General features: G+C 47.5%; 1 pseudogene; it reads right to left on the minus strand.

Annotated features, from left to right (window-relative positions):
- Positions 1-16,750, minus strand: part of LOC142774820 (tubulin alpha-8 chain-like) — a 35,348-nt pseudogene extending 18,598 nt beyond the window's left edge.
- Between the last annotated feature and the right edge of the window lie 11,120 nt (positions 16,751-27,870).

The following is a 27,870-nucleotide window of genomic DNA, read 5'->3' on the forward strand; positions in this document are numbered from 1 at the left end:
TTGCCAGGGGGTTCTCAGAGAAGTCGGGTCGCAGGCGGATTGACTGCAAGGTATCAAGCCGCTGGCATACCGAGACGACGTCGGAAACCGTCGAAGGGTTGTGTGCGATGAGGGCGTTGAAAGCGGTAGGTCCGATACCCTTTAGAAGGTGCCGGACACGATCACCTTCTGGCATGGTGTCGTCGATACGGCGGCAAAGTGCAAGCACATCCTCAATATAGGAAGTGTAGGACTCACCGCAATGTTGAACGCGTTCTCCCAGTTTCTTGCGAGCAACTTCTGAACGGACGGTCGGTGTACCGAAAATGCGTCGGAGCTGGTCTTTGAAGGAAGACCAATCGCGGAAGTCGCTCTCATGATTCAGGAACCATGTCTTGGCAACCTGAGAGACGTAAAACTGGACGCGTGCTAATTTCGATGCCTCGTTCCAGTTGTTGTAGACACCTACGCGGTCATAGTTGTCGAGCCAGTCTTCGACATCTTCGCCAGGCAGACCGGAGAAGATTGGAGGCTCCCGAGGGGGGTTGTTGACCGGGCTAGGGTTGGCGGCTGGTGGTTGCGCCGGCGGGTGGTTCGGTTGGGCTTGCTCTTGGGACATGGTGCTCTGCTGGCGCAAGCGACGTCCCGAACGGAGCTCCAGGAGCTGGCTTTGGATGGAGAGAGGTCGAAGAGATCGGGAAGCACCTTCCACCACTTGAAATACAACGGTGCAGCTGACGCTTTATTCAAGCAACAGCAAGATGGCGCTGATGATGAAGAGGAACGGGGCGAAGACTGATGATGGTTATTGATAGATGAGAAAGATGACGTACAATGAATTCTCACAATATATATATATATATATATATATATATATATATATATATATATATATATATATATATATATATATATATATTAAATTAGAGGTGTTGTACGTCGAGAAAGGTTCAGACGCAGCTTGGCAAAGTGTGCTTTATCAGGCAGGTCTGGCTATTGGCGAGCGGCGTGCGCGAGCTACTACTACAGCCACCGATCATCATTGTCTTCATCATTACCAGCAGAGCGTCCGTTATTCAGATTCATTACAGTTACTCCCCGCAAAATAAGGAGCCATCCTGGCGACCTATAGACAAGAAAACACAGGAGGGTCGTAGCAGGGCTGAAGTCTCGATACGTGGACAATTTCCTGGCCACGACGACGTTGGTCAGAAGATGGTTCCAGTGGCTCAAGGAGGTAATTCACTGGTGACGTTTTTTGTAGCACACGATATGGGCCGTGATACTTGGGGACCAACTTGGTAGAAAGGCCAGGTGTAGGAGAAGGGACATGCAGCCAGACGAGTGAACCTGAATCGTAGTAAGTAATGTTATTTGATGCGTCATGGTGGTGCTTTTGGCGTCCTTTGTCTTGGGTTGTGAATGATCTTGCGAGTTGGCGGCATTCTTCAGCGTATGTAGCGGCTTGAGACAAAGTCGTCGACTCTGAGGATTCAGGTTTGTACGAAAGAATGGTGTCCATAGTGCAAAAAGGTTCGGGTCCGTAAAGGAGGAAAAAAGGTGAGAACCCAGTAGTGCTTTGAATGGCGGTATAAAAGGCGAACGTGATAAACGGAAGCACTCGGTCCTAATTGGAGTGGTGTGACGAGATATACATAGACACCATGTCACCAAGGGTGCGGTTGAAGCGCTCTGTCATTCCATTGGTCTGGGGATGATAGGCCCTTGTAGTGCAATGAACGACGTGGCACTCACGCAGCAATGCTGTGATGACGTCTGACAAGAATACGTGACCACGATCGCTCAGTAACTCCCGAGGGGCTCCATGACGTAATACGATGTTGTGAAGAACGAAAGTTGCAACGTCCTTTGCTGTAGACGAAGGAAGGGACGAAGTTTCGGCATACCGCGTGAGATGGTCGACGGGAACTATGATCCAGCGGTTACCGTCAGCAGTGTTGGGAAGGAGACCGTAGATATTGATGCCGACGTGGTCGAATGGTCGGGATGGGTATGGTAAGGGCAACAAGGTACCACTGGCGTGATAAGGGGGAGTCTTTAGTCTCTGGCACGTCGAGCAGGCCCGAACGTATTGTCGTATAAAACGGTATTGCCACGCGCCAGTAATATTGGAGACGTATGCGAGATTAAGTCTTCAGGAAACCTACGTAGCACCATTGGGGGTCGTCATGAAACGTGGAACAAATTTCGAATCGCAGATGACGTGGAATCATGAGTAGCCAGTGACGTCCACCGGGTCCGTAGTTGCGTCGGTACAGCACGTCGTCGCGAGTGGCGAAGTGCTCGGCTTGCCGACGCAACGTGCGAGAAGGGGGGGAAGCCGTCCGCCCAGCCAGGATGTCTAGAATCGAAGCAACCCAAGGGTCCTTGCATTGCTCAGATGGCATGTCGGCGATGGTGACGGCAGTGGCATCACAGGTTAGACTTTTGCAGCAGTCCGGGTCAGGGGGTAGGGACGAACGGCATAGGGCGTCTGCGTCCGAATGTTTCCGGCCGGGGCGATAGACCACGCGAATATTATATTCTTGGAGGCGTAATGCCCATCGGGTGAGGCGACCGCTTGGATCCTTCAGGGATGACAACCAGCAGAGGGCGTCGTGGTCAGTCACGACGTCAAAAGGGCTCCAGTACACGTAAGGTCGAAATTTCTCTATCGGCCAAATAATGGCAAGGCATTCCTTTTCAGTGGCGGAATAGTTGATTTCGGCTTTGCTAAGAGTTCGGCTTGCGTAGGCGACCACGTACTCTTGGAAGCCATCTTTCTGTTGTGCAAGAATAGCGCCTAGCCCGACACCACTAGCGTCGGTGTGGATTTCTGTGGGTGCCGATGGGTCGTAGTGTCACAGAATAGGAGGCGACGTGAGGAGGCCGCGCCATTCATTGAAAAAATCGTCCCAGGTGGCAGACCAGGCTGAAAGGTCTCTAGAGCCGGCGAGGAGCTTGGTCAAAGGAGCGATGATCGTCGCGAAATTGCGGACGAAGCGCCGGAAGTAAGAGCAAAGGCCTATGAAGCTTCAGAGCTCTTTCATGGTGGTCGGTTTGGGAAACGCTCAAACGGCTGTAAGTTTAGCAGGGTCAGGAAGAATGCCGTTGTTTGAAACCACGTGGCCAAGGATCGTAAGCTTTCGAGCAGCGAAATAGAACTTCTTCAGATTCAGTTGCAGCTCCGCGGCAGAAATACACGCGAGGACTTTCTCGAGGCGGGTTAAATTGGTTGCAAAATCACTTGAAAAGGCGACAATGTCATTTAGGTAACAAAGGCAAACGTTCCATTTGAGGCCTCGAAGGATAGAGTCCATCATTCGCTCGAAAGTAGCTGGCGCATTGCAGAGGCCGAAGGGCATGACTGTGAATTCGTAAAGCCCGTCGGGCGTGATGGAAGCTGTTTTTTCGCGATCGGCCTCTGTCCTGGGTACCTGCCAATATCCAAAGCGCAGATCTAAAGAAGAGAAAAATTCGGCTCCCTGTAGGCAGTCCAAGGCATCGTCATTGCGTGGCAGCGGCTAGACATCCTTGCGCGTGATTCGGTGGAGATGTCGGTAGTTCACGCAAAACCTGATGAATCCGTCCTTCTTCTTCACCAACACAACTGGAGAGGCCCAGGGACTGCTTGACGGTTCGATTATGCCACGTGTCAGCATGTCGTCAACCTGTTCATTGATGGCACGGCGTTCGGTAGTTGACACATGATATGGACGCTGCCGTAATCGCGTCTCTTGATCGGTATCTATACGGTGAACAACAAATGACGCTCGACCTAAGGAAGGCTGATTGTGGTCAAACGAGGCTCGAAAACGCTGTAGGAGCTTGATCAGCTGTTCCTGCTGCCCAGGCGTAGGTTGCAATCAATGAACTTGCAGAATACATCCATAGGTTTATTAGCGTCAGTTGCGGGTGTAATGGCACAAGTCAGTAAAAATGGCTTGTCTAGATAGATCGGGTCTTCAAAAATACAATGTAAGGTCTCGAGGCTTCCCAGACACTCGCCGCGTAGGAGGATGTAGGGACAAACTGAAACGTTGCACGCATAAAGTACCGCCGAACCATTGGAAAAGTTCATAACGGCAAACGGGAGGACGATGGTTTGGTGTTGCACACTAGCTACAGTTAGTTGGAACAGGAGCGTCGAGTTAGTGGCAGCAGGGGAAAACACAGGCACTAGAACAGCGGACAACGGCGCGATGCGGACGTCAGCTGCGGCAAACACTTTCGAGGGACTGTGGTGGTTGATATCAAGGCACGGATTCGTCCACCTGAGTTCAGCACGAGTGCAGTCGACGAGGGCCTGATGGGTAGAAAGGAAATCCCATCCTAGTATGAAGCCGTAAGATGAACATGGGAGAACAACAAAGTTGACGGCGTACCAAACATCTTGAATAAGAACACGTGCTGTGCACTGAGCTGTCGGCTCGATGAGATGAGAGGTGGCTGTACGCAGAGCAAGATTTGTAAGCGGCGTTGTAGCTTTTCTCAAATCGCGACACAGTTTTTCACTAAATACAGAAACGACGGCGCCTGTGTCGACAAGTGCACGTACAGCAACACCTTCTACTAGCACATCAATTTCGTTTCTCGTACAAAGAGGAGGTCTTAGAAAGTTCGACGACGACGCAGTTTTTGCCTCCGGAACTGCGGCTGTCAGTTTTCCTCTCGACCGGGGCTCGTGCGCCGAAGCATCGGGGAGACAGATTGGCGACGGGGCGGTAATGACCGGTGAAAATCGAGAGGGCGTCGTGGGGACAATCAGTTGGTGATAGGAAAAGATGGTGAATGGGGATTCTGGACAGCCTGGTAGTTTGCAGAATTCCCATGGTCTGGAGGCTGGAAGTTGCGACGGCGACAGTAGCGTGCTATATGCCCCATGAAACCGCATGCGAAATAGATGGATCGATTATCCAAGGTGTGCCATGGGTTAACGACAGAAGGTGCAGGGGGCGAAACGGGATGGGGTGCCGAGTATGTAGGCAGCGTCGTAGGGTAAGAGGACCGGGTGCCCCGGTATGCGCCAGAAACAGGTGGGGCTGGGGGTCTAGCAACGACGACAGCGTAGGTCAGCGGCGTAGGGACAGATGGCGATGGAGGCAGTGCCTGCGTGACCTGTGTCTCAATGACCTGGAGTAGACGTGGATCTAATGAGGTCACTGGCGCGGATGCTTCGGCCACGAGAGAAAGCTGACGCGCAACTTCTTCACGAATGAATTGCTTGATGTGGGGCAGTAAGATGGTGTGATCAGCAGTGACGTCGTGCACGAGGGCGGAAACTTCAGCCGTATCTTCAGCGGCCCTGCGCGTCGAGACACGCTGCTTACGCAACTCGTCGTACTCCTGACACAGCTGGACAAGATCGGTGACGGTCTGTGGATTCTTAGCGATGAGCATCTGGAAGGTATCATCGTCAACTCCTTAGATGATGTGCTTGATTTTGTCGCGTTCGGTTAGAGATTCATCGACGCGCTTGCAAAGAGACAAGACATCTTCAATGTAACTTGTAAAGGTCTCGTTCCTGCGCTGCACTCGGCTACGGAAACGCTGTTCCGCGCGAAGCCGGCGCATGGCGGGAGGACCGAAGACCGCGGTGATGGTGGTCTTGAAGGCGGACCAGTTGGTTATTTCGCCTTCGTGGTTCTTGAACCAGAGGCTGGCCACATCAGCGAGGTAAAAGCGCACGTTTGTGAGCTTGTCGCAGGCGTTCCACTTGTTGGAAGCGCTTACAATTTCGTGCTCGACGAGCCAGTCCTCGACGTCTTGTTCGTCGTCGCCACGAAAAATCGGTAGGTCGCGTTGCCGAGGCACGCCAGTACAGTAGACTGTCGCTGGTAAGGCAGCGTGAGAAGGGCCAGGAGCAGTCATGGTGAACGGTGAGGGTAGCGTCCGATTGCGAAGTTCCAGGTTGATGAGAACCCCGGCTCCTAAACTACTTAAAGTAAAGGTGTTGTACGTCGAGAAAGGTTCAGACGCAGCTTGGCAAAATGCGCTTTATTAGGCAGGTGTGACTAATGGCGAGCGGCGTGCGCGAGCTACTACTACAGCCACCAATCATTATCGTCTCCTTCAATACCATCATTACCAGCAGAGCGTCCGTTATTCAGATTCATTACAATATATATATATATATATATATATATATATATATATATATATATATATATATATATATATATGACGTATGAAGCGATGATTGGTAGAAGCAGAGAAGGAAGAAGTGAGAACAGAATAAACATGGCGTATGAGCCAGGAGCCGGGCCACGTCACCCATTCATTGTAGCGTCACACGAGTCGACAGGATGAAGACCTGGCGGCCACGTCATCAACCAGCCACACATCATTCACGAAGCCACCAGCAATACGCCTCAACTGAATATCGACCACAGAAGAGGCGATCTCAGGCGCAAGCAGTTACCGGCATCATTGCAGAAACATCGACCGACCTTCCCATCCCCAAGTACACCGGAGCAGCGGATGATGGACCTGTACAGGACTGCTTCGACCAGTTCGAGCTCCACGCTACCGCTGCATCTTGGTCGGAACGGGAGACGGTTACGAACTTCAGCGACTATGTCACCGGTGAGGCATTTAGGTTTTACCTCACCCACATATTCGACAACGACGAGTCTTGGCAAAAGATAAAAGAAGGAATGATCTTCTGGTTTCAAGACTATAATGAAGATTCGATTAGCACACGCACTCTCAACGCATTCAAGCTCAGTCATCGCAGTCATAAGCAGCCTTCACGCACTCGAGTACAGAACATGAATTTACAATTCCCATCAGGTGAAGTTAGCCACATGCTCACGGACAGACCACGTGGTCGTGTTCCCAACCTTCCACCTGGTTCCTCATCCGCGGATATATCACCAATGCTCAACTCACCGCTGCATAAAAGAATTGAATCCGCTATTAATGACCGAGATGCATTTAATACTTCATGCCACATGCATACTTTGCAAACTGATTTGGCATTCAGCTCAGCAGTGCCACAAAGACAGAAGAATTCACAATCAGCATCTTGTGAAGGAAAGTCTTCTGCAGAAGCGTCTAGTATTAATCAATTACAAGATCGAAGTGACATGAATCTAGTATACAACCTCACTGCCAACAATGAAAACAAAAGCAGAGGTGTGACTTCTGATGACACAAGTAATCTTCAGGCAACCACCAACAATGAACGATTTATGAATACAGAAGATTCAAGTGCACGAAACCCCGCACATTGTTTTGTGCCGGAAACATCTGCATTGGTTCACGTCGTAGAAGCCTGCGAAGGACTTGCTAAGAATCCTGACACAGCACGATCAATGTCACACCACAAGCAAGTCGACAAAACCAAGAAACTACAACGTCAACGTATACTTCAACATTGTCAACGACGAATGAAAACCTCATCAAAACCACTTTTAAGGCTCGAAGAACATTGCTAAAAGGCCCATCGTCGTGGATACATTCTCCACCAAAGATCAAGAATGTGCCTTCCATCAAACCATCTGCGACATTGCCATAGAAAAATCTCCAAAAGCCACAAAAGCACCCCTTGTACTCGGCAGAAGCACAGGCAGCGCCCAATCAACCTCGATCAACGCGCACGCAAGCTGCCTGCACAACCTGTGCCACGACGAAGAATCCCATGCCTACGACACCCGAACTGTTCATTCTGCAAGGTGTTCAAACCTTGTTTGTTCTTCACAAGAATCCCGGCTGCAATTTCCACTATCTCTACGTCCAAAGCATTCTTGTGTTATCCAGGACGCAACCATCAGCCTCGCCCACCAGAACTCCTGCGTTAACCGGACTGCTGCACTCTTTCCTGAAGTTTTGCGAGTTTACGGAACACCATGGGGCCATGAAACCAATCGTGCATTTTGACATTTGTGACTTCTCACCTCTCCATGTGTACTTTTCCTGGTTCGTAATCTATGCCTTCTTTCGGAGAGAGGGGGAATCGTGTGACGTACGAAGCGATGATTGGTAGAAGCAGAGAAGGAAGAAGTGAGAACAGAATAAACATGGCGTATGAGCCGGGCCACGTCTCCTGCATCTAGCGTCACACATACACACACACACACATATATATATATATATATATATATATATATATATATATATATATATATATATATATATATATATAAATATATATATATATATATATATATATATATTGTTACGCATGCCTGGGAAGAAAACGAAGATGGGTGAAAATGCTGGCTGCCCCAAGCTGAAGGAAGAAAGAAGACGACGAGACTGCGATCATCAACCTGTTGGCCGCTCCGGCGCTTCTCTTCGTGACCAAAATAAACGGCCTCCTTCAGCCATATATGTCCCGGTCCTCCTTGTGCGTAACAGATTGGTGGAAGCGTGCTGGGTAAGACAGGCCCAACGACGGGAGCTGCACTACCTGGACTACGCTGCAGCCGCCGCCTTGCCAGACTCCCGCCTGCGCCCATCGTAATGGCCCATGATCAGCCATCTAACGCTTCAAGGCAAACTCCAATGGGTTCGGTGCCCTACTACCGAGTCCCGCCAACCTTCGGAGGAAAATCGGGAGAGGATGTCGACGCGTGGCTCGTCCAGTACAAACGACTCAGCAAGTCCAACGGCTGGGATGCCACCGCTCAGCTCAGTAATGCGGTATTTTGCCTTACGGATACTGCGCTCGTGTGGTACGAAAACCACGAGGACACACTGACGGCGTGGGACAGTTTTGTTGCAGAGCTAAAAGCGTGTTTCGGTGACTCGAGCATCAAAAGGAAGCGGGCAGAGCAGACATTGTCTCAACGCTCGTAGCTTCCAGGTGAGACATGTACCACGTATATAGAGGATGTGCTGAAGCTCTGCAAGGTGGTCAATGATTAGATGTCAGAAGACGACAAAGTAGGGCATTTGCTGAAAGATATAGCCAAAGATGTCTATAATATTCTCATCGGAAAAGACCACCTGAGCTCGGTGTCCGACGTGATTCAGCATTGCCGAACTTTCGAACTGCTAAAAATGCGCAGGATTGCTCGAAAGTTCGGCCGGTTCACATATGTTACAACGGTCGCCAGCATCGACACGAGCACCTGCCCAGACCTGTCCTCGACCAATCGAGAGATTGTTCGCGAAGAACTTTTTCGCTATAGAGAACAGACGCATTCAGCAGTTGATCACCATTCTGTAAACGACCAACGTTCGGTAGATGTGCCACGTGAGGCTGTGACGGCGCTGCCGCCTTCTACGACTCCTTGGCAATCGATGGTTAGTGCAGCAGCTGTTGAGAACAACGCACCCCTACAGCCAAGGAGAGCACCACGCTTGCCAGCTCCTCACCATGGCCGACGCCCCCAGATTCCGCCTTCTTCGCGACGCCCGGTCTATCCCTATGATATACGGAACAAACCGACCCACTACGCCAGGGAAGACGTTGTTCGATTCATCGACGAACAAAGAGAGTTTCGACCTCTCACAGTTTGCTACTCCTGTGGTGTACCAGGACATATTTCGCGATTTTGCAACCGCCGACGTGTAGCCCCACGGTATGGCTACCCACCACACTTTGCACGGCCTTACGAAGGACTTCGCGATGACCCGCGAGCAACGTACTATGGCCCACCACAACACTTCACACGATCGTCTGATCGACCGTACGACGACCCTAAGACAACACACCTGCTGCCTCGCGACGACTACTGGACACGCAGCTTCCGGAACCACTCCCCTACATCTGACAGGAGCTTGACGCCTCCACCGCCTCGTGTTCCCCGTTCTCCTTCACCACGGCGTCGCAGCACGTCTTCTTTGCCACAGGAAAACTAGCAAGCGCGGCCGATGAAGGTGAAGTCATCGGAGACGTGCTAATATCAGAAATACCTCCTGTGTTGATGCTCAAAAACAAAGTACGTGTTTTTGTCGACGATGTGCCTGTGTTGGCTTTGGTGGATATGGGGGCAACCATTTCGGTCATGAGTGCGTGTTTCAAAGATACCTTGGGGCAGAAGGTTTTATTTAAGTGGAATCAAGCTTCGAAGTTTTGCGGAGTGAGCGGTGAGGCACTGCATCCTGTTGGTGTGTGTCAAGCTGACGTGTTTCTCGGGGGCCGCGTTATCCCAACGGAGTTCGTGATTATTGCGCAGGCGACACATGATGTTATTTTGGGTATGGACGTTTTGAGGGAGTGTGGTGCGACTGTCGACTGCCGCATAGGGACAATACTCTTGAGTGATCACGTTCCGCCAGCACTGTTGGAACTCCCTGTGGATGGTGAGACGGCATTGTGTGTCTGTGGCGACACTATCATACCACCGTTATCAACCGTTTGTGTACCTGTTGGTTGCAGCGACAGCTATTCCGCCAACTTTGATGCCAACGTAGAACCAGTGTACACCAACTGCATGAAGAAGAATGTGTTGATCTCACATTGTGTGGTGTCGATCAGACGTGGACGCGCTGGTTTATGGACTGTCAATTGCTCTACAGAACCCGTGATGTTACCAGATGGTCTAAAGTTAGCCGTCGTCAGTGAACAACACGAGGCCTTACTGGTGACCGAGCTTAGAGATGCGCCGGAAGAGCATCGTAGTCACAGTTTTGAAACGGCTCTTCTGTCAATGGTGAATAGGTTGCTGATCACAAGTGAACGCCGAACATTGGTCAATGTTTTTTCGAAGCACGTCTCTGCATTCGACTTTGCGCAGAAAGACAAAGCACCCCTAATCCCTGCTTCTCGAACATGTCACTCTATCAACACGGGATTGGCCAATCCGATTAGACAAAAGCCATACCGTGTTTCGCCATCCGAGCGGCGGATTAATAATTATCAGGTGAACGAAATGATTGAAAACGGTATCATTCAAAAGTCGGTAAGTCCATGGGCAGCTCCTGTAATTCTCGCTAAAAAGAAAAACGGATCCTGGAGATTTTGTGTGGATTATCGCCGATTTAATGCTGTAACAAAAAAGACGTGTATCCACTTCCACGCATTGATGATGCCATAGACTGTCTGCATTCGGCCTCTTACTTTTCCTCTGTGGACTTAAGATCGGGCTTCTGGCAAAATCCCATGCATCCTGAAGATAAAGAAAAGACAGCCTTTGTAACCCCTGACGGCCTTTTTGAATTCAACGTGAGGCCATTTGGACTGTGCAATGCGCCGGCGACGTTCGAGCGATTTTGGACACTGTTCTTCGTGGCTTGAAGTGGAACATTTGCATATGCTATCTAGACGACGTCGTGATCTTTGACCGCACCTTCAGCGAACACAATTCACGTCTGGATACTGTACTGACTTGCAAAAGAAACGCTGGCCTTGTTCTTAACTCAAATAAATGCCACTTCGGAGACCAACAAACCCTTGTTTTTGGACACCTAGTTGATCAGGAGGGCATTCGTCCAGATCCCCAAAAGACAGCAGCCGTTGAAACGTTCACTGTGCCGAACTCTGTGAAGGAGCTCCACAGTTTTTTGGGGCTTTGCTCCTATTTTCGCCGCTTTATACCTAAATTTGCCGATGCCGCTTATCCGCTGACATGTTTGCTACGGAAGAATACTCCCTTCGAGTGGACTCCGGAGTGCAACTCCTCTTTTCGTCAACTGAAGTTCCTCCTGACGTCGCGGCCTGTTCTTCAACACTTCAACCCATCAGCTCCAACCGAACTGCACACAGATGCCAGCGGCATAGGAATTGGTGCCGTCCTAGTTCAACGCTATGATAACCGCGAGCACGTGATTGCATACGCAAGTCGTTCCTTGAGTAGGCCCAATCAGAATTACACTGTCACAGAACAAGAATGCCTCGCGGTAGTATTTGCGATTCAGCGGTTTCGGTCTTACCTATATGGACGCCCTTTTACAGTCGTCACCGACCACCACTCATTGTGTTGGCTCGTCAACCTTCGAGTTCCTTGCGGCCGTCTAGCGCGCTGGGCACTTTGGCTTCAAGAGTATAACTTCATAGTCTCGAACAAAAGTGGTCGACGACACGCCGACGCAGATTGCCTTTCGCGCATGCCACTGAGCACTACAGAGTGTGACGCCGATGACCTCGATCACCTCGTAGCTTCTGTGTCACCAAGGTTTGCCGACCTCAGTACTTTCAAAGATGAACAGCGAAAGGACACCAGGCTATCATCGCTTTGCACAGTTCCTACGGCATGCCATTTCTGTGTACGCAACGGACTCCTATATAAGAAGAACTTTTTCAGCACTGGCGCACGTTTCCTCCTGGTAGTGCCAGAAAGCCTTCGGACAGCTATTTTAGGTGCTATGCACGACGATTCTACGTCCGGACATTTAGGTTCTGCGCGGACGCTTTACCGTGTTAAAAAACGCTTTTATTGGCAAGGAATGCGACAGTCAGTCGGGGCGTATGTGGCCACCTGCACACAGTGTCAACGCCACAAACGCCCATCTACTGCTCCGGCTAGTCTTCTACAGCCCTTGCCACCTCTGAGCACACCTTTTCTACAAGTGGGCATTGACCTCTTGGGCCCTTTTCTAAAGTCGGCTAAGGGCAATCGCTGGATAATTGTATGCGTCGATTACCTCATGCGTTACTGCGAGAAAGCGGCCATACCAACCGCAACGGCCAGCGACGTTTCTGTGTTCCTGCTACAGCACGTATCCTCCGACATGGCCCATCTCACGTTATCATCAGTGATCGCGGACGACAATTTGCAGCAAATATAGTAGAAGAGCTGCTTCGATTGAGTGAGTCCCGCCTTCGCCACTCGTCACCATACCATCCGCAAACAAATGGGCTCGCGGAGCGCACCAACCGCACAATTGTAAACATGATCTTTATGTATGTGGCATCCAACCACAAGAACTGGGATGACGTGCTACCATTTATAACGTACGCGTTCAACACGGCTAAGCACGAGACAACAGGCTATAGCCCCTTTTTCTTGATGTACGCACGAACACCATGGCACACACTCGACACAGTTTTGCCATTCTCGGCGCACGAGAACCTCTCAGTCACCGAAATTCTCTGCCTTGCAGAAGAGGCGCGTCGTATTGCTCGTCTACGCACTTTGGCATCACAGGAAAAATTGAAGGTACGCTATGACGTCCGCTACCAGCCTGTAACTTACCATCCAGGTGACTTAGTATGGCTGTGGACTCCGGTACGAAGACGCGGGTTATGCCAAAAGTTCTTGGCCACATACGACGGACCGTTTGTCGTTCTCGACAAAATCACGGAAGTCACATACAGAATAGCTCGCCTCACGAGAAGTGGTAGAAGAGCCGCTAAAACCCAAGCAGTCCATGTCGCTCGACTGAAGTTGTACACACCAAGGTTAATCAGTTACCTTGCCCGGCGGGCTTCGTCTGCAAGGGGAGGAATGTTACGCATGCCTGGGAAGAAAACGAAGATGGGTGAACATGCGTGCTGCCCCAAGCTGAAGGAAGAAAGAAGACGACGAGACTGCGATCATCAACCTGTTGGGCGCTCCGGCGCTTTTCTTCGCGACCAAAATAAACGGCCCCCTTCAGCCGTATACGTCCCGGTCTTCCTTTCCTCGTGCATAACAATATATATATATATATATATATATATATATATATATATATATATATATAAATATATATATATATATATATATATATATATATATATATATATATATATATGACGCTATGATGAATGGGTGACGTGGCCTGGCTCATACGCCATGTTTATTTTGTTCTGACTTCTTCCTTCTCTACTTCTCCTAACCATCCCTGCCTTCTTACGTCACAGGATTCCCCCTCCCCCCGAAATATGGCACCGGTTACAAGCTACAACAAATTGCAGAGAATAAACAAAATAATGGCCAAATTCACTGTTTGAGGTCCCGACAGAGTTTCACAATCTCACTAAATCTTAAAGGCCGAGGCAGCAGTCCGGTGATTTTTATGACGACTCTGGGAGACGAGCTCGACTGTTGCGTTCCGGACAGAGCGGGCTACACATGGATACTGACAATACTGTTTGAACTGTTCTGGGGACTAAGAAAGGTTGGAACGCATTGTTGCATCGGCGGCTCGTACGTCGTCGGGGTTGTATTTTTCGTCGTGAATGGTGCAATTCCGGTGCTTCTTGCTTTCGTGCTTTTTGACCGACTGTGACGAAGTGCCTGAGTGCTTGCGGTGTAAAAGCAGTGCTTTTGCGTCTTTCTCGGCGTTTTTTGTGGTGGTGCAGTCGGTGTAACAGCAGGTGCAAGGAGTGTTTCTGGTGACTTTTCTTTGTGCGAAATTGCCTGACGTCTTGAATCGGCCTTTGGTTTAGAGATCTTATTTTCCGATGTTCTTTTATTGGTGAGTGCGCTTCCGTTGAATTTCGCATTCGTCGATGCCCTCGTTGCAGTTTCTCTCGTTGTAGCATGGGTTTATGAACTTGGCTTTGCTTGCTTTTCTGAGGCTGCTCAAGAGATGGCTGTAGTGGCACCCGTTCAGGAATGGGGCATTCATTTCGTTCGGTGTTTGACGCGTCCTGTAAACAGCTGATGAATGGTGAACTGGTGTCTTGCTTGTCGGGCATAGTTGGCAATGCGCCATCATTGCTAGCATGCTCTTCAGAGGCTTCGGTGACGGGGTTCATTAAGAGTGCTTCCGAAAGACAACTGTGTACAAGGCTTGATGTATCATGCACTTCTGAATTTGTTCGATTCTTGGATTGGAGACCACTGCATGAGGGTACCACATGTGACATGGCATTACTAGGTTTGAACTGCAAATTTTGGCAATTCTGCGGTGCCGTAGAAATGACAGGGAGCTCTTCAGGGGCTTCTTTTTCGCTGTTCACTGCGAGTGGTCCTTGTGCCTGGTAGCGTGCGACGTTCGATGCATCTGAGCGTTCTGTTTTGTTTGGACTGTTGAGGGTGTGTGCACCGGACGGTGATGCATGAGCCCGTGCGAAAGGAGCATGGCTCGACTGGGTATTTTCTCGGTGTGTGAACTCGTCTATCGTGAACATGGTTTCCTTATGAGGCAAACGGTGAGCGTCAGGAGCGCTTGAAGAGCCGCGTGATGGAAAACCGCGTGGTGGACCGCGTATGCGAGACGAAGAATTACGAGCATCGGGTCGGTGGGCAACGTCTCGCGTCATAGGCTGGAGTGAGGACTTTTGATATGCCGGCTTTCGTGCAGAAGGGAGGCGTGCTTGATGGTTAGGTTTTTCCCAAAACACGCATGGTCTTCTGAAAGTAAACTCATGTGCCACTTCGTCTTGAGGCACTTGTCGATTCGCGCTGGACTTTCGAATGCTTGAGGACTGCTTAGGAAATTGACGATAGTGTGCAGTTGTCTCTAGATGGTTGGCAATGAGTAAGTCTTGGTCATAGTCATTAAAACGGGTAATCATCTCCTCTTTGATTTTTTGCCATGACTCGTCGTTCTCGAATATGTGAATAAGGTAAAATTTAAATGCCTCACCGGTGACGTAGTCGCTGAAGTTCGTAATCATCTCCCGTTCCGACCAAGATGCAGCGGTAGCGTGGAGTTCGAACAGGTTGAACCAGTCCTGTACGGGTCCGTCGTCCGCTGATCCGGTGTACTTGGGGATGTCGAGGTCAGCCGATGGTTCTGTCATGGCGCTGGTCGTTGTCCTCCTAGGCGATGATTCGGTTGTCAATGTACGGTCAGGGCGTCTTCTGGGGAATCGCGTCGATGATGAGTGACTGATGAAGGGGCAGGCAGGTCTCCATCCTGTCGACTCGTGTGACGCTATGATGAATGGGAGACGTGGCCTGGCTCATACGCCATGTTTATTTTGTTCTGACTTCTTCCTTCTCTACTTCTCCTAACCATCCCTGCCTTCTTACGTCACATATATATATATATATATCTTAGAGCACAAGGTTTTTGTTCGTTTCCTGTTCTTATATCATTCATCTCAGTTCATCTATCTAGGGCATCGTTATCGTTTCATGTCTGTGAACACAAGTGTAGTTTCATATTTTGGACACATTTTGCTGAAAAGGTGAAATGGCATTAATATGTCTTCTGAGACACTCTGACGATTTCGAACATGCTTAATTTAATCTCTGGCTCCCTCAGCTGTTTCGTCCTAGTCCTTAACGAAAAATAACATGAGCTTGACCTAAGAAGAGAAAAAAAGAGAAGAGAAAAAGTAAGGCTTTTTTTTTGTCCTCATTCCCAGTTTCCACTACAGTTTTCACTACTCTCCCAACGTTTACGTGAGTTCGATGCCTAGAATCACAAATGACATCTCTCGGGTTCCTTGCCATTATAATGAGTTATCATTGACATTTAACCCCTTGATAATTTCCCGTTCTTTAAAATTACACGAGCCACAATACAGCAGCAGCAAACGCACCTGAAATCCCAGGGGGGGGGGGGGGGGCGAGTCCACAAACTTGATTGTGCGCATTGTCTTGATAGTCGCAATCGCTTCCTTTACATCATTTGGCACAACGTCCCAATGGTACAAAAGACAGCAGGCCTTGTACTTTACGCCACGAGGATCGCACTTGGCAATCTGGTGGGCGGGCATGAAGCAGGCTATCGTGATCTCGGGGACCGTAAGCTGCTCGTGGTATGCGTTTTCTGTAAAAATCGCCAGAGCATAACTCACGAGGGAGAAGTGCACGCGAGGGTATGATTCCAAGTCGGTCTGGAACTACGTCAAGTTGACGTTCAGGGCGCCGTCAAACCAAGGAGAGGCAGTGATGAAGGAGACTGACTGGACGGTGAGCCTGCTTAGATTCGTGTAGGTGGGCCACTCACTGTCGAGGCTGCGGCTGCAGATGCCGTAGATCACCTCGTTGTCGAACATGAAAGTACAGTCTGAATAGCCTATAAAATGTTGTGCATGGATAGATCCGAGTTGTATGGGATTGCACGATCTCAGGACCTTCTCGATCAACCCATGTATTTGACTCAATAGCCTGAATGAAACTGGTCTTACGTTGCTAATACTCATTCGCATTAAAGACTACTGACGCACATATCATTAGGGTATAGGCAAAGTTGTGCAGTTAAGCGCGAGATACTATTTTCCTTTTGTCTGGAGTGTGAAGCATAGTATGCATATAGAGCTTGACTTCGGCAGAGGAGTTAAACTGAGGTTTGTGGCCCCCTCCTCTGACGTCGGTGTGTGAGAACGGGGCCCCGCCTGTAATAAACTTTTGTTTAATAATTGTTGTATGAAGACGGGATTGGTTGGCTGTAAGTCTTGATCGTGCCTAAGGCGCGCAAGCTGGGACGTGTTGTTAACTTGTGTTCATTATTTTAGCACGCCTATACACTGTGAGATATTACGTTACCATGTCTAAAACAGTTTCACAAGCGGTACATTCCAATTTCAACAACAATGGAATTATTAAATGTTATGACTACCATCAGACGTCCTTTGCTTGCAGGGTATCTACGTGTGTCGGTGTATGCATCCGCGTTGGCACGATTCCTTAAACATATATTGATAATCGAGGTTTGGCGTGTTGCAGTATGTCGCTTTGTATTACGTAACGCTCGCAAGGCTCGAATATACGTCAAAGTGTTCATGCAGCCCGTTGCGTGAAATTCGAGCTCATTTTTTTCAATTCTTCCGCAACGTAGGTTGACGGATGCGGCCCACACTCTTGCATATTGCGGAGTTCGTTAAGAACTGCATTCGAGCAAATCCATGTCTGTTCACGGCTGAATTACTGTCCTTTAAGTTTACATTCTAAAAAAAGGAAAAAAATGGCGGAGAGCTTGAAACCACAAGCGTAGAGTTAGTAAAAGAAGCTGTCGCTAACTTTTTTAGGCATTTATTTTCTTTGGTGACCTTTTTACTACGTAAGTTTGCAAACGCTTAATTTTGCAGTGGTTCATTGTTCACTGTTGCTAGCCTTTTGCCATGCACCTGTCTAACGAGGTATAATTGCGGTAATATTATTTGTAATATTATTTTATTAAAAACCTACGCTACGTTCCCTCCGGCACCTAATATAATTGTACACTGTCTAAACAAACAGGCCTTTAAAAATATTTATTCTGGAGAATTAGCGCGCACCAGCAACTTACGTTCACCAAATGTAGGAAAATAGCCAGAAGCATATGCGAGCCGAACGTGTCATGTGGACATATCGTTGTGTGCAAGAGTGGATGCCGAGAGCCGTTAGAGTCTTGCAATTCAAGTTGACGATTTGTGGTGAGTTATGCGAGCACGAAATTGCTCTTGTACGAAGTTTTTTGCTTTTAGCCGCTTTCTAGAACAAGAAATAATTCGCTCTTTACCTTTTTATTCACTATTTTACATTATTAGGCTAACCGTAGACGTAATTACTAATACGTATAGCTTACTCCTGTCTGAGGGCTACTGTCTACTTCTATATCTATTTACCGGAGTTTTTAATTTCTACCATAACACTTCAGCAAAATGAGATGTAGCCTTAGAGACAGTGCCTGCCCATTATTTAGCGGTTAGAAACTTTTCGCGTTTAACTTTCATGCACTCCAACCGCCCGTGATGTATGTGTTTAACGTAAGAATAACATGGAAGTGGCCAATTTGTTGTAAAACAGGTGCACGCAACTCGTCAGTTGATAGGATTGCAAACACTGTCAATATTGAGCGAGGCACGAAGGAATTAGCAGAGAACAGACGCGTGAGAAGAAGGGGCATCCATTTAAGGCACTGATCCGGCCTAAGCTCGCAAGGTCAGAAGTTCTAAATCATGCAGGGTGATTTTTTAAGGAAAATAGATTTTCAAACAGATATGAAAAGAAGGCGAGGCGAGCTACGAGTCAGATGAAGTTGGGAGTTGATAGGCGGTCAGGTGGTATTCCATTGCTACAAAAAGTGCAACAGAACCCCCTACTTAGAGCTAGCGCAGCAGCCTAGCATGACATGACGAACTTCTGTTTGAATGGAGATGCCGGACCATTCACAGTCGTATATTCACTTAAAATGTGCGAGAAGGAAATTGTTAAAAAAGAAGAACAAAAAGTGGTCTGGGGTGCGGCCTCAACTGCATGGCGACCAGCTGCCGGTAATGCCCTCCCTCACTGGAGCAGGATTGACCACCCTGGTGCAGTACATGGCTCCGACCTCCCATGAATACAGCAATTAACTCTTGGCCCTCAGTACCCAGTGGCTGCGAAGCAACTGTCCAAAGCAGCGGTGAGACCTGTGACGCAGCGGAGGGTGCTAAGAATCCCTGGGTCCTGACAGACCGCCATTGGAATCTGAATTTGGCTGCCTTAAACGCTATGTAGTGAGGCTTTAATAGCTGTGCTATTAAAGGAACAGGTGTTAAATGGGATGTAATAAGGCTCAGCGAAGTTAAGAGGACACGTGAAGCTTATACAGTGCTGAATAACGGACACGTCCTATGCCACAGTGGATTAGTTAACAGAAAGAAACTAGGGGTGGGGTTTCTTATACACAAGAGTATCGCTGGCAACCTAGAGGATTACTATAGCATCAGGGAGAGGGTGGCAAGTATTATAATTAAGTTTAGCAAAATGTACAAGAAGTAGTTGGTACCGGCCCGCGCGCCTGCATCAAGCCATGATGATAATTCAATTTAACGCTTCTATGAAGACGCATAGTAAGCCATTAATAAAGTAAAGACAGAGTATACTATTCAGATGTACGAAAATAGGCAAGATACAGGCCGGAGACCATGCAGTGGGGAAATATGGCATTGGCTCTAGAAATGCCAGAGGGGAGTTGTTGATAAGGTTCGCAGAACGTAATGCTTCACAAATCTTGAATAACTTTTTTCAGAAAACGGCCTGACCGTAAGTGGATGTGGTGCAGCCGTAATGGCAAAACTAAAATTAGACGTCATTCTGTATGCACGCCCAGACATTGTACAGAATGTAGAAGTACTTGGCAAGAGCAGATACAGCAACCGCAGAATGGTGAGACCTCGTACACCAAGATTTAAAAAAGCAAAGGCATAAGCTGATACTCAAGATAAACTGGCGGTGAGAGGGAAAATACAGGAATTCAGAGTTTCGCTTCAGAATAGATTCGAGGCACTAAACGAGATAACCTATGTTAGCGTTGACACAATGAATGATAACTTTACTAGTATCATAAAAGAGTGCGCAATTGAAGTTGGAGGTACAATCACTACAGAGGAAACTGGCAAACTATCTCAGGAAACGAAAAAAATCTTCTTAAGAGACGACAAACGATGAAAAAGTCAAACGCAACCGACAAAACAGAGCTGGTTGAGCTTTTGAAGTTAATAGGCGTAAAGTAGCCGACATCAGGAGGTATAACACGGAAAGAATTGAGCAGGCTGTAAAAAGCGGCAGAAGGCTGAAAGCTGTGAAGGCTGACTTGTGGATAGGCAAAAACCGGATGTATGCATTGAGGAACAGGGTAGGAAATGTCATAACCAATATGAATAGGGTAGTGGAGATGGCGGAGGAGTTCCACAGAGAGCTCTGCAGAAGCCAGAAGAAGCAGGATATTATTGTAAGAAACAACAATGGACTGGAGGAACTCGAGATCCTACCAGTGACGACAGGAGAAGTAAGGCAAGCTCTAGAAGGAATGCCAAGAGGCAAAGCCGCTGGTGAGAATAAGGTGACAACGCACCTCCTGAAAGATGGCGGACAAATTGTGTTAGAATAATTAGCCACCTTATATACGAAGTGTCTCTTGACAGGAAGGGTGCAGAGTCTTGGAAAAACGCCAACAGCATCTTAATTCATAAGAAAGGAGACGTCAAGGATTTGAAAAATTACAGGATAATCAACTTACCGTTCGTTTTCTACAAACTATTTACAAAAAGATCGCTAATAGAATTCACGCGATGTTATAGTTCACTTAAACAAAAGAGTAAGCAGGATTTCGTACTGGCTACTACACAATAGTCCATAATCATACTATCAATCAGGAAATATAGAAATGCGCTGAATACAACCAACCCCTATACATAGCTTTCATAGATTACGAGAAGGCGTTTGACTCAGTCGAGACATCAGCAGTTATGCAGGCTATAAAGAATTAGGGCTTCGAAGAACCCCACATAAACATACTGGAATAAATATACAGAGGATCTACAGCCACCATTATTCTGCATTAAGAAAGTCACAGAATCCCAATGAAAATGGTATAAAACATGGAGACACAATCTCTCCAATTCGCTTCACCGCGTGTTAACAGGAGGTATTCAGGACTTTAGATTGGGAATAGTTAGGGATAAGAGTTAACATAGAGTACCTTAGCAACCTGCGATTCGCTGATGAGATTGCCTTGATGAGTAACTCAGGGGACGAATTACAGCTCATGATTACTGAACTGGACACGGAAAGCAGAAAAGTAGGTCTGGAAAATAATATACACAAAACTGAACTAATGTGCAACCGTCTCGGCAGAGAACAGCACTTTGCGACATATGGAGGGATGATGAAAGTTGCAAAGAAATATGTCTAATTAGGACAGGTAGTAACCGTAGAGCCGAACCATGAGAATGAGATAACTAGAAGAATAAGGATGGGATGAATCACATTCGGCAAGTATTCTCAAATCATGAATGGTAATCTGCCACGAACGCTGAAGAGGACGGTATTTAACAGCTGCATCTTGTCAGTGCTTACCTACAGAACGTAAACCTGGAGACTTACAATGAGGGTTAAGCTTAGCGAGCGATAGAAAGGAAAATGATAGGTGTAACCTTAAGAGACAAGAAGAGAGCATAGTGGATCAGGGGACGTACAGGGGTTAAGAATATCATAGTTTAAATAAAAAAAACGAACGTGGGCCAGACACGTAGCACGTAGGCAGGATAACCGATGGTCATTAGGGGTAACTGATTAGATTTCCAGAAAAGGCAAACGCATAAAAGGGATACAAAAAGCTAACTAGGCCGATGAGATTAAAAAGTTTGCGGGTACAACGTGGCAACGGAAACCACGAGACTGGGTTGATTGGCGGATTATGGGAGAGGCCTTTGCCCTACAGTGGGCATTGTCAGGCTGATGATGATGATGATGATGATGACTTCTAGAAGTTTTTCAGCTCTGGTTGGGGAACGGAGAATAACGGAACAGGAAGAAGCGGAAAGGCAAAGATATGTCAACCATTTTGAAATAACCAGTATGCTGCCCTGTAAGCGAAAAGAGATGGGGGAGTTTGAAAGTAGAAAAAGTAGAGAAAGTGGGTGAAGAGAGAGATACGACAGGGGAGGAGAGAGGTACGAAAGTACGAAGCACACACATACCGTGACGGTTCATCCGTCTTGTGCAGTAGCCATAAACGCCAGGCTCTGCTCAGGCGCTGCTGCGAAAAGCACCGCCACCTGCAATCACATCGCCGCGCTAGTCATAAATGGGCAGTGCAAAGATTGCCGTCCACAAGCGAACGTTCCTATATAGACCATCCTTTTTTGTTGGTGTTAAGGCAAGATTTCCTGAAAATCAAGCACCTGGCAAGCTCCTTCCGTCAATCAAACCTCGCTCCAGAAAAGTGGTAAGCTCATCAAAGCGAGTTGCGGGCGCAATGCAAAAGATGTTTGAAATATTTTGGCGTGCTGGGACTAGCAATTTGAGTGCAACCAAGCATCACATGACATCGAGTTCGAGGCGAGCATTCCTACGTGCATTCTGTAGGGTTTAAATGCGTTAAATTTTGGCGCATGCATGATGCCAAAGCAAAGAAGTACGTACGCGAGCAAGGTATCTCACGATACTCGGTTTATCAAATGGTCATGGCGATTTTCGCCTTTGTAGTTGCGTAAACAATAACACTAGTCCTATATCATCGCACTTTCTCATGTGACCGGCGGTAGAGAACGTGAGTAATTTGGTTACTCTAGGCATTCGCAACGGCCCGTATCCAGTGCACTCCTAAAAAAAAGTTGGTAAAAAGGTAGCAACTACAAGGTTACGGGTAGTAAATGCAGTGGTTACTACCTTTCTTGAGCCATCATTACCATTTTGCTTCCTGTTTACTACCTATGTTAGTAAACAGTTACTAGCTGCAACCGTTACTAGCTTTGTGCGACCTGTTTATTACCTACGTTAGCAAACATATAGTAACTAGACTGAAATAGGCAATACTTCAGCCTTTGCTACCTTTCTTGCCCCATTGCTACCTTTTTGCTGCCAGGCTGTTGACTATCTATTCCAAAATAGTGTGTGGTTCCGATTCCGATAATTAAAGAGAGAAATAGTCTCGCCACATCATTAAACAAAAAAATGACGTGAAAGATCATCATCGTCACCACCACCACCACCACCACCACCACCATCATCATCATCATCATCATCATCAGCCTGACTACGTCCACTGCAGGACAAAGGCCTCTCCGATGTTCCACCAGTTTACCCGGTCCTGTGCTTGCTGCTGCCATTTTATACCTGCAAACTTCAATCTCATCGGCCCACCTAACTTTCTGTCTTCCCCCAACCCGCTTCCCTTCTCTGGTAATCCAGTTTGCTACCCTTAATGACCAGCGGTTATTCTGTCTACGCACTACATGCCCGGCCCATGTCCATTTCCTCTTCTTGATTTCAGCTACGATATCCTCCACCCCCGTTTGTTCCCTATCCACTCTGCTCTCTTCTTGTCTCTTAATGTTACAACTACCATTTTTTTCCATTGCTCGCTGCGTCGTCCTCAATTTAAGCTGAACCCTCTTTGTAAGTCTCCAGGTTTCTGCTCGGTAGCTAAGTACTGGCAAGATACAGCTGTTATATACCTTCCTCTGGAGGGATGGTGGCAATCTACCTGTCATAATTTGAGAGTGCTTGCCGAATGTGCTCCACCCCATTCTTATTCTTCTAGTTACTTCAATCTCGTAGTTCGGCTCTGTGGTTATTACCTGCCCCAAGTAGACATAGTCTTGTACAACTTGAAGTGAACTATTACCTATCTCAAAGCGCTGCTCTTTTCCGAGGTTGTTGTACATTACTTTCGTTTTTTGCAGATTAATTTTAGGACCCACCTTTCTGCCCTCCTTGTCTAACTCCGTAATCATGAGTTGCAATACGTCCCCTGAGTTACTCAGCAACGCAATGTCATCGGCGAAGAGCAGGTTACTAAGGTACTCTCCATTAACTCTTATCCCTAACTGTTCCTATTCTGCCGCGCCACGGTGCTCTAGTGGCTAAGGTATTCGGCTGCTGACGCGCAGGTCGCGGGATCAAATCCCGGCTGTGGCGGCTGCATTTCCAATGGAGGCGGAAATGTTGTAGGCCCGTGTACTCAGATTTGGATGCACGTTAAAGAACCCCAGGTGGTCAAAATTTCCGGAGCCCTCCACTACGGCGTGTCTCATAATCATATGGTGGTTTTGGGATGTTAAACCCCACAAATCAATCAACTGTTCCCATTCTTGTCTTCTGAAAACCTCCTGTAAGCACGCGGTAAATAGCATTGGGGAGGTTGTATCCCCCTGCCTTACACCTTTCTTGATTGTTATTCTGTTGTTTTCTTTAGGAAACACTATGGTAGCAGTTGATCCCCTGTAGATTTCTTCCAGAATGTTTATATATACTTCATCTACGCCCTGATTTCGCAGTGTCACGCAGACACTGCGGATTCAGGACGCAAAAGATATCCATAGATAAAAAATACAATTTGTTTTATAATACGCAATCGGGATATGTAAACGTCATTTTGATTTTGTCCAATCGGAGAAGCAAAAGTAAACGAGCCATAAGCAAATGCTACAGGCGTTGTAATAGACAATCACAACAAACCTAGTAAATTCCAGCAAATGAACAAGACTGGTAAACGAAAATAACCAGATGGTCACAATTAGCCCCGAGGACGGGCATAATTAATCCACTGCGGCGTGTCTCCAAATATTGTCATTGTTTTGGCGCGTCAAACCCCAAGAACGATTATTACCTTTTCACCTGTGATATACTAGCCCTATGAAGCATCGAAATGCACTGAGAATAAGTTCGGTACCTTGTTTCGGCCACTGTACATACCGCCTTTTTGTGACTCTTTACAGCTTAAAAGTCTTGTGCTACGTTTCCAAATACACCTAACCAGGTAGTAGAATATATTGCTATAGGTTCACAGTTGTTATAATTCATCCTGAGACACAAGTGCTCCTCTGTGCCAGACATGCACCTGCAAAGTAGGGGCTATAATATATATATATATATATATATATATATATTCGACGCTTACTTCATGCTGTATGCGTAAAAATGAGTAAACGTGTTAGGTGTATGTATTCTTTGTGATCATGGCACACCACGCTACATTACTCAAAGCTGTGTAGTAATGAAAACATAAATTTACTAACATTAACAATGAAGAAATATTATGCATTTGAATGAACAGGTTAATAACGGTTACTACCATTTTGTTGAAACCATTAAAAGGTACTACCCATGGGTGGTAACAGTTACTAAATGCTGGTAGTAACAGCAAAGATAGTAATTGTTACCACCCTCACCGTTACTAACTGCGCCTACTACCTGGGTTGTAACATATGTGACAAACCATTACTACCCAAAGATATCAAATACTACTACGTTTTTCTAAGAGTGTGGTCTCACCGTTCTCGGCTTCGCGAAAGCTATAATACGCAAATTGGCAAAACTGATGTCCTTTACGCCCCTGGCAATGCAACATCAGCGTTGGCTGAGGTCTTTCTTCGTAGAGCGCGGTGCTGTTACGTCTGCTCTTGTTTTCTCTGTTGTTTTGGTGAGTTAACCAGCAAATACTTCATGGCACTTTGGTGACGCGTCCGGATATAGCGGAGAAAAATTCGTATCTCTTAGTGTTTCATGTGGAAAGGCACGTAATATGTAGGTCGATCGTTGTTTCACACGCGCTAGTTGCTCCTGGTTGCGCAGCAAATAGTGCCCGTTTGCACTACCCAAAACTGCGCCAACAAGTGGCGCTACGTGTCGGCAAAACTACAGTGTCTGACGTCTCTACCCAATATGGTTGGCCTATAACTGCCTCGAAAGCAGGTGTGGATACAGGGGGGTCCTGACTTTTTGTTTTCAGTAGCACACGAACCTTATCATAACGTAAATACCGTTAATCTGTGCTCACTGTCGTACGCGTGTGCATGGTTCCCCTTCAAAGGGGGTGAAGGTTCGTCGCAACGCCACCCTCCCTGTAATGTTATTGTATGAAGACGTCTTTGCGCTTTCTCTCACCCCCTTCACTATGATGTCAATGTATTGGGTTGGCTTTGTGCCCCCCCTCCATGCACACGCCTATGCTTTCAGTGGTGCCACTCATATGGCCTCAATTGTAATAAGAGGGGGACAACAAGCACGGAATAAATAGAGAGGGTCTTTAGGGGAAAGGGTGATTGCCCGTCCTCCCCCCTCTTCTGGATCCAGCACTGCTTGAAAGTCTGTTGCTTTCAAAAGAGTTGCCTTCGGACAATAGACGTGTCTGAAGAAGAAGACAAGTTTGCAGTGAAGATCTTACTTCCAGACATACATGGCAACGTGTCGTTCCACTTTCACTAATTTCTTTTACTGATGAACCAACTTGATTTTCTTCAATTAAATTTGCCGTAAACAGCCCCTTAAACCTGCTGTGCCTAACCATAAATATTTCTGTGGGGCCCTGTGAAGGTTAACTTTAACCCGTTTCGCAGTCTTGTTACACCTAAATCACGCGCTTGAGTACTACTGTTCTTCGCTTGGGGTCTCTCACTTTTTTTTTATTTTTCGCTTCATAAGCCTTTATATAATAAATGTTTTTTCTCTCTTTCCCTCTCGTTTCTACAATTCAAATAAGTATTTCGCAAGCTAACTGGTGCCTCTCGATGCTTGAACTATCACGTCCGTGGATTCACATCATAAATGCGGTTCATTATCAGCATCATAACTATAGGTTGTTGCAGATGCAAAAATTACCGCCACCACCATCAGCATTGCAGAGTTCTAGTGTACAGAAATTGCCCCGTCTATAAACATATTGCAAAAATGGTGCGAGTGAAAACAACTTTGCTAATTCAATTTGTTTTAGTGGCCTTTTTTGCAGGTAGCGGGCCCAACGACAGGAGAATTAGAGAGGCAAAAGAAGCGTAATCCGCAGTGGTGCTCGTGCGGCTCGCGTGTCACAGGCGCGTGCACTTTCCGCAGAAGACTGTCAGTCAGCAGTGTTGTCTTTGATCTCTGCTTCGTAAGTGCACTCCTCGATTTGCTGTCGCGTACTGGAGCAGCTTTCGTGGTCGTATCCTTACTCGAGCTAAGTTTGAGCATTGACGAGAGGGGCTCACAGATACCTGCTGGTAGGTGATGGACTTTTGTGTGTTTGCTTGTTTGCGTTAACCGTTGTTGGAACCTTCGGATGCAACGCTACGTGCCACTTGACTTGGGTGATTGAGACGGCAGTGAATGGAGGTTGTAGAAAATCCCTCGAAATTAATAAGGTGTCGGCGTTTCGACAAGTGTACTTGACATCTTCGAAGACGCGTTGTCACGTTGAAACGTTGGTCATTAACAGCATTTCACACCAGTGGTTGACGTCTATTGAAATACTAATAGATTTCCCCAATACTTCACCCCCCTGAAGCACTAGAAAGCCAATAATAAACACATAATGAATTCAGAAGTTAGTCCTTGTGGAACAAGTTCTTGTGGAGCCCCGCCTACGCACCCACGAGCACCACTCTCTCGGCGCGGTGGTTACGTTCGCACACGCAGGCGTGGCCAGCTCGTTGTCGTTGTTAACGACGGGGAGACCATAGGCCCCATATGGGCAGAGAACCAGGTGATGAAGTGGGGGCCGTCTTCCACCAAGATCGAACCTGAGGCGAACGCCCGAACGACCGCCTAGCAATCCGCATAAATGTGCGATCCGCTTTCATCCTCTCTACCACTTGCTCCACCGGAACCACAAACGAGCCCCGCAACGAAACGCTGTCGAGTAGGTGCCACTGTACTTTATCACAGTCGCCACAAACTGGTTGCATGGGCAGCACGTCGACGAACGTGACGGCTTGAGGATCACAGGTGA

The sequence above is a fragment of the Rhipicephalus microplus genome, chromosome 10, assembly GCF_043290135.1.
Source record: "Rhipicephalus microplus isolate Deutch F79 chromosome 10, USDA_Rmic, whole genome shotgun sequence".
Taxonomy (NCBI): Eukaryota; Metazoa; Arthropoda; class Arachnida; order Ixodida; family Ixodidae; genus Rhipicephalus; species Rhipicephalus microplus.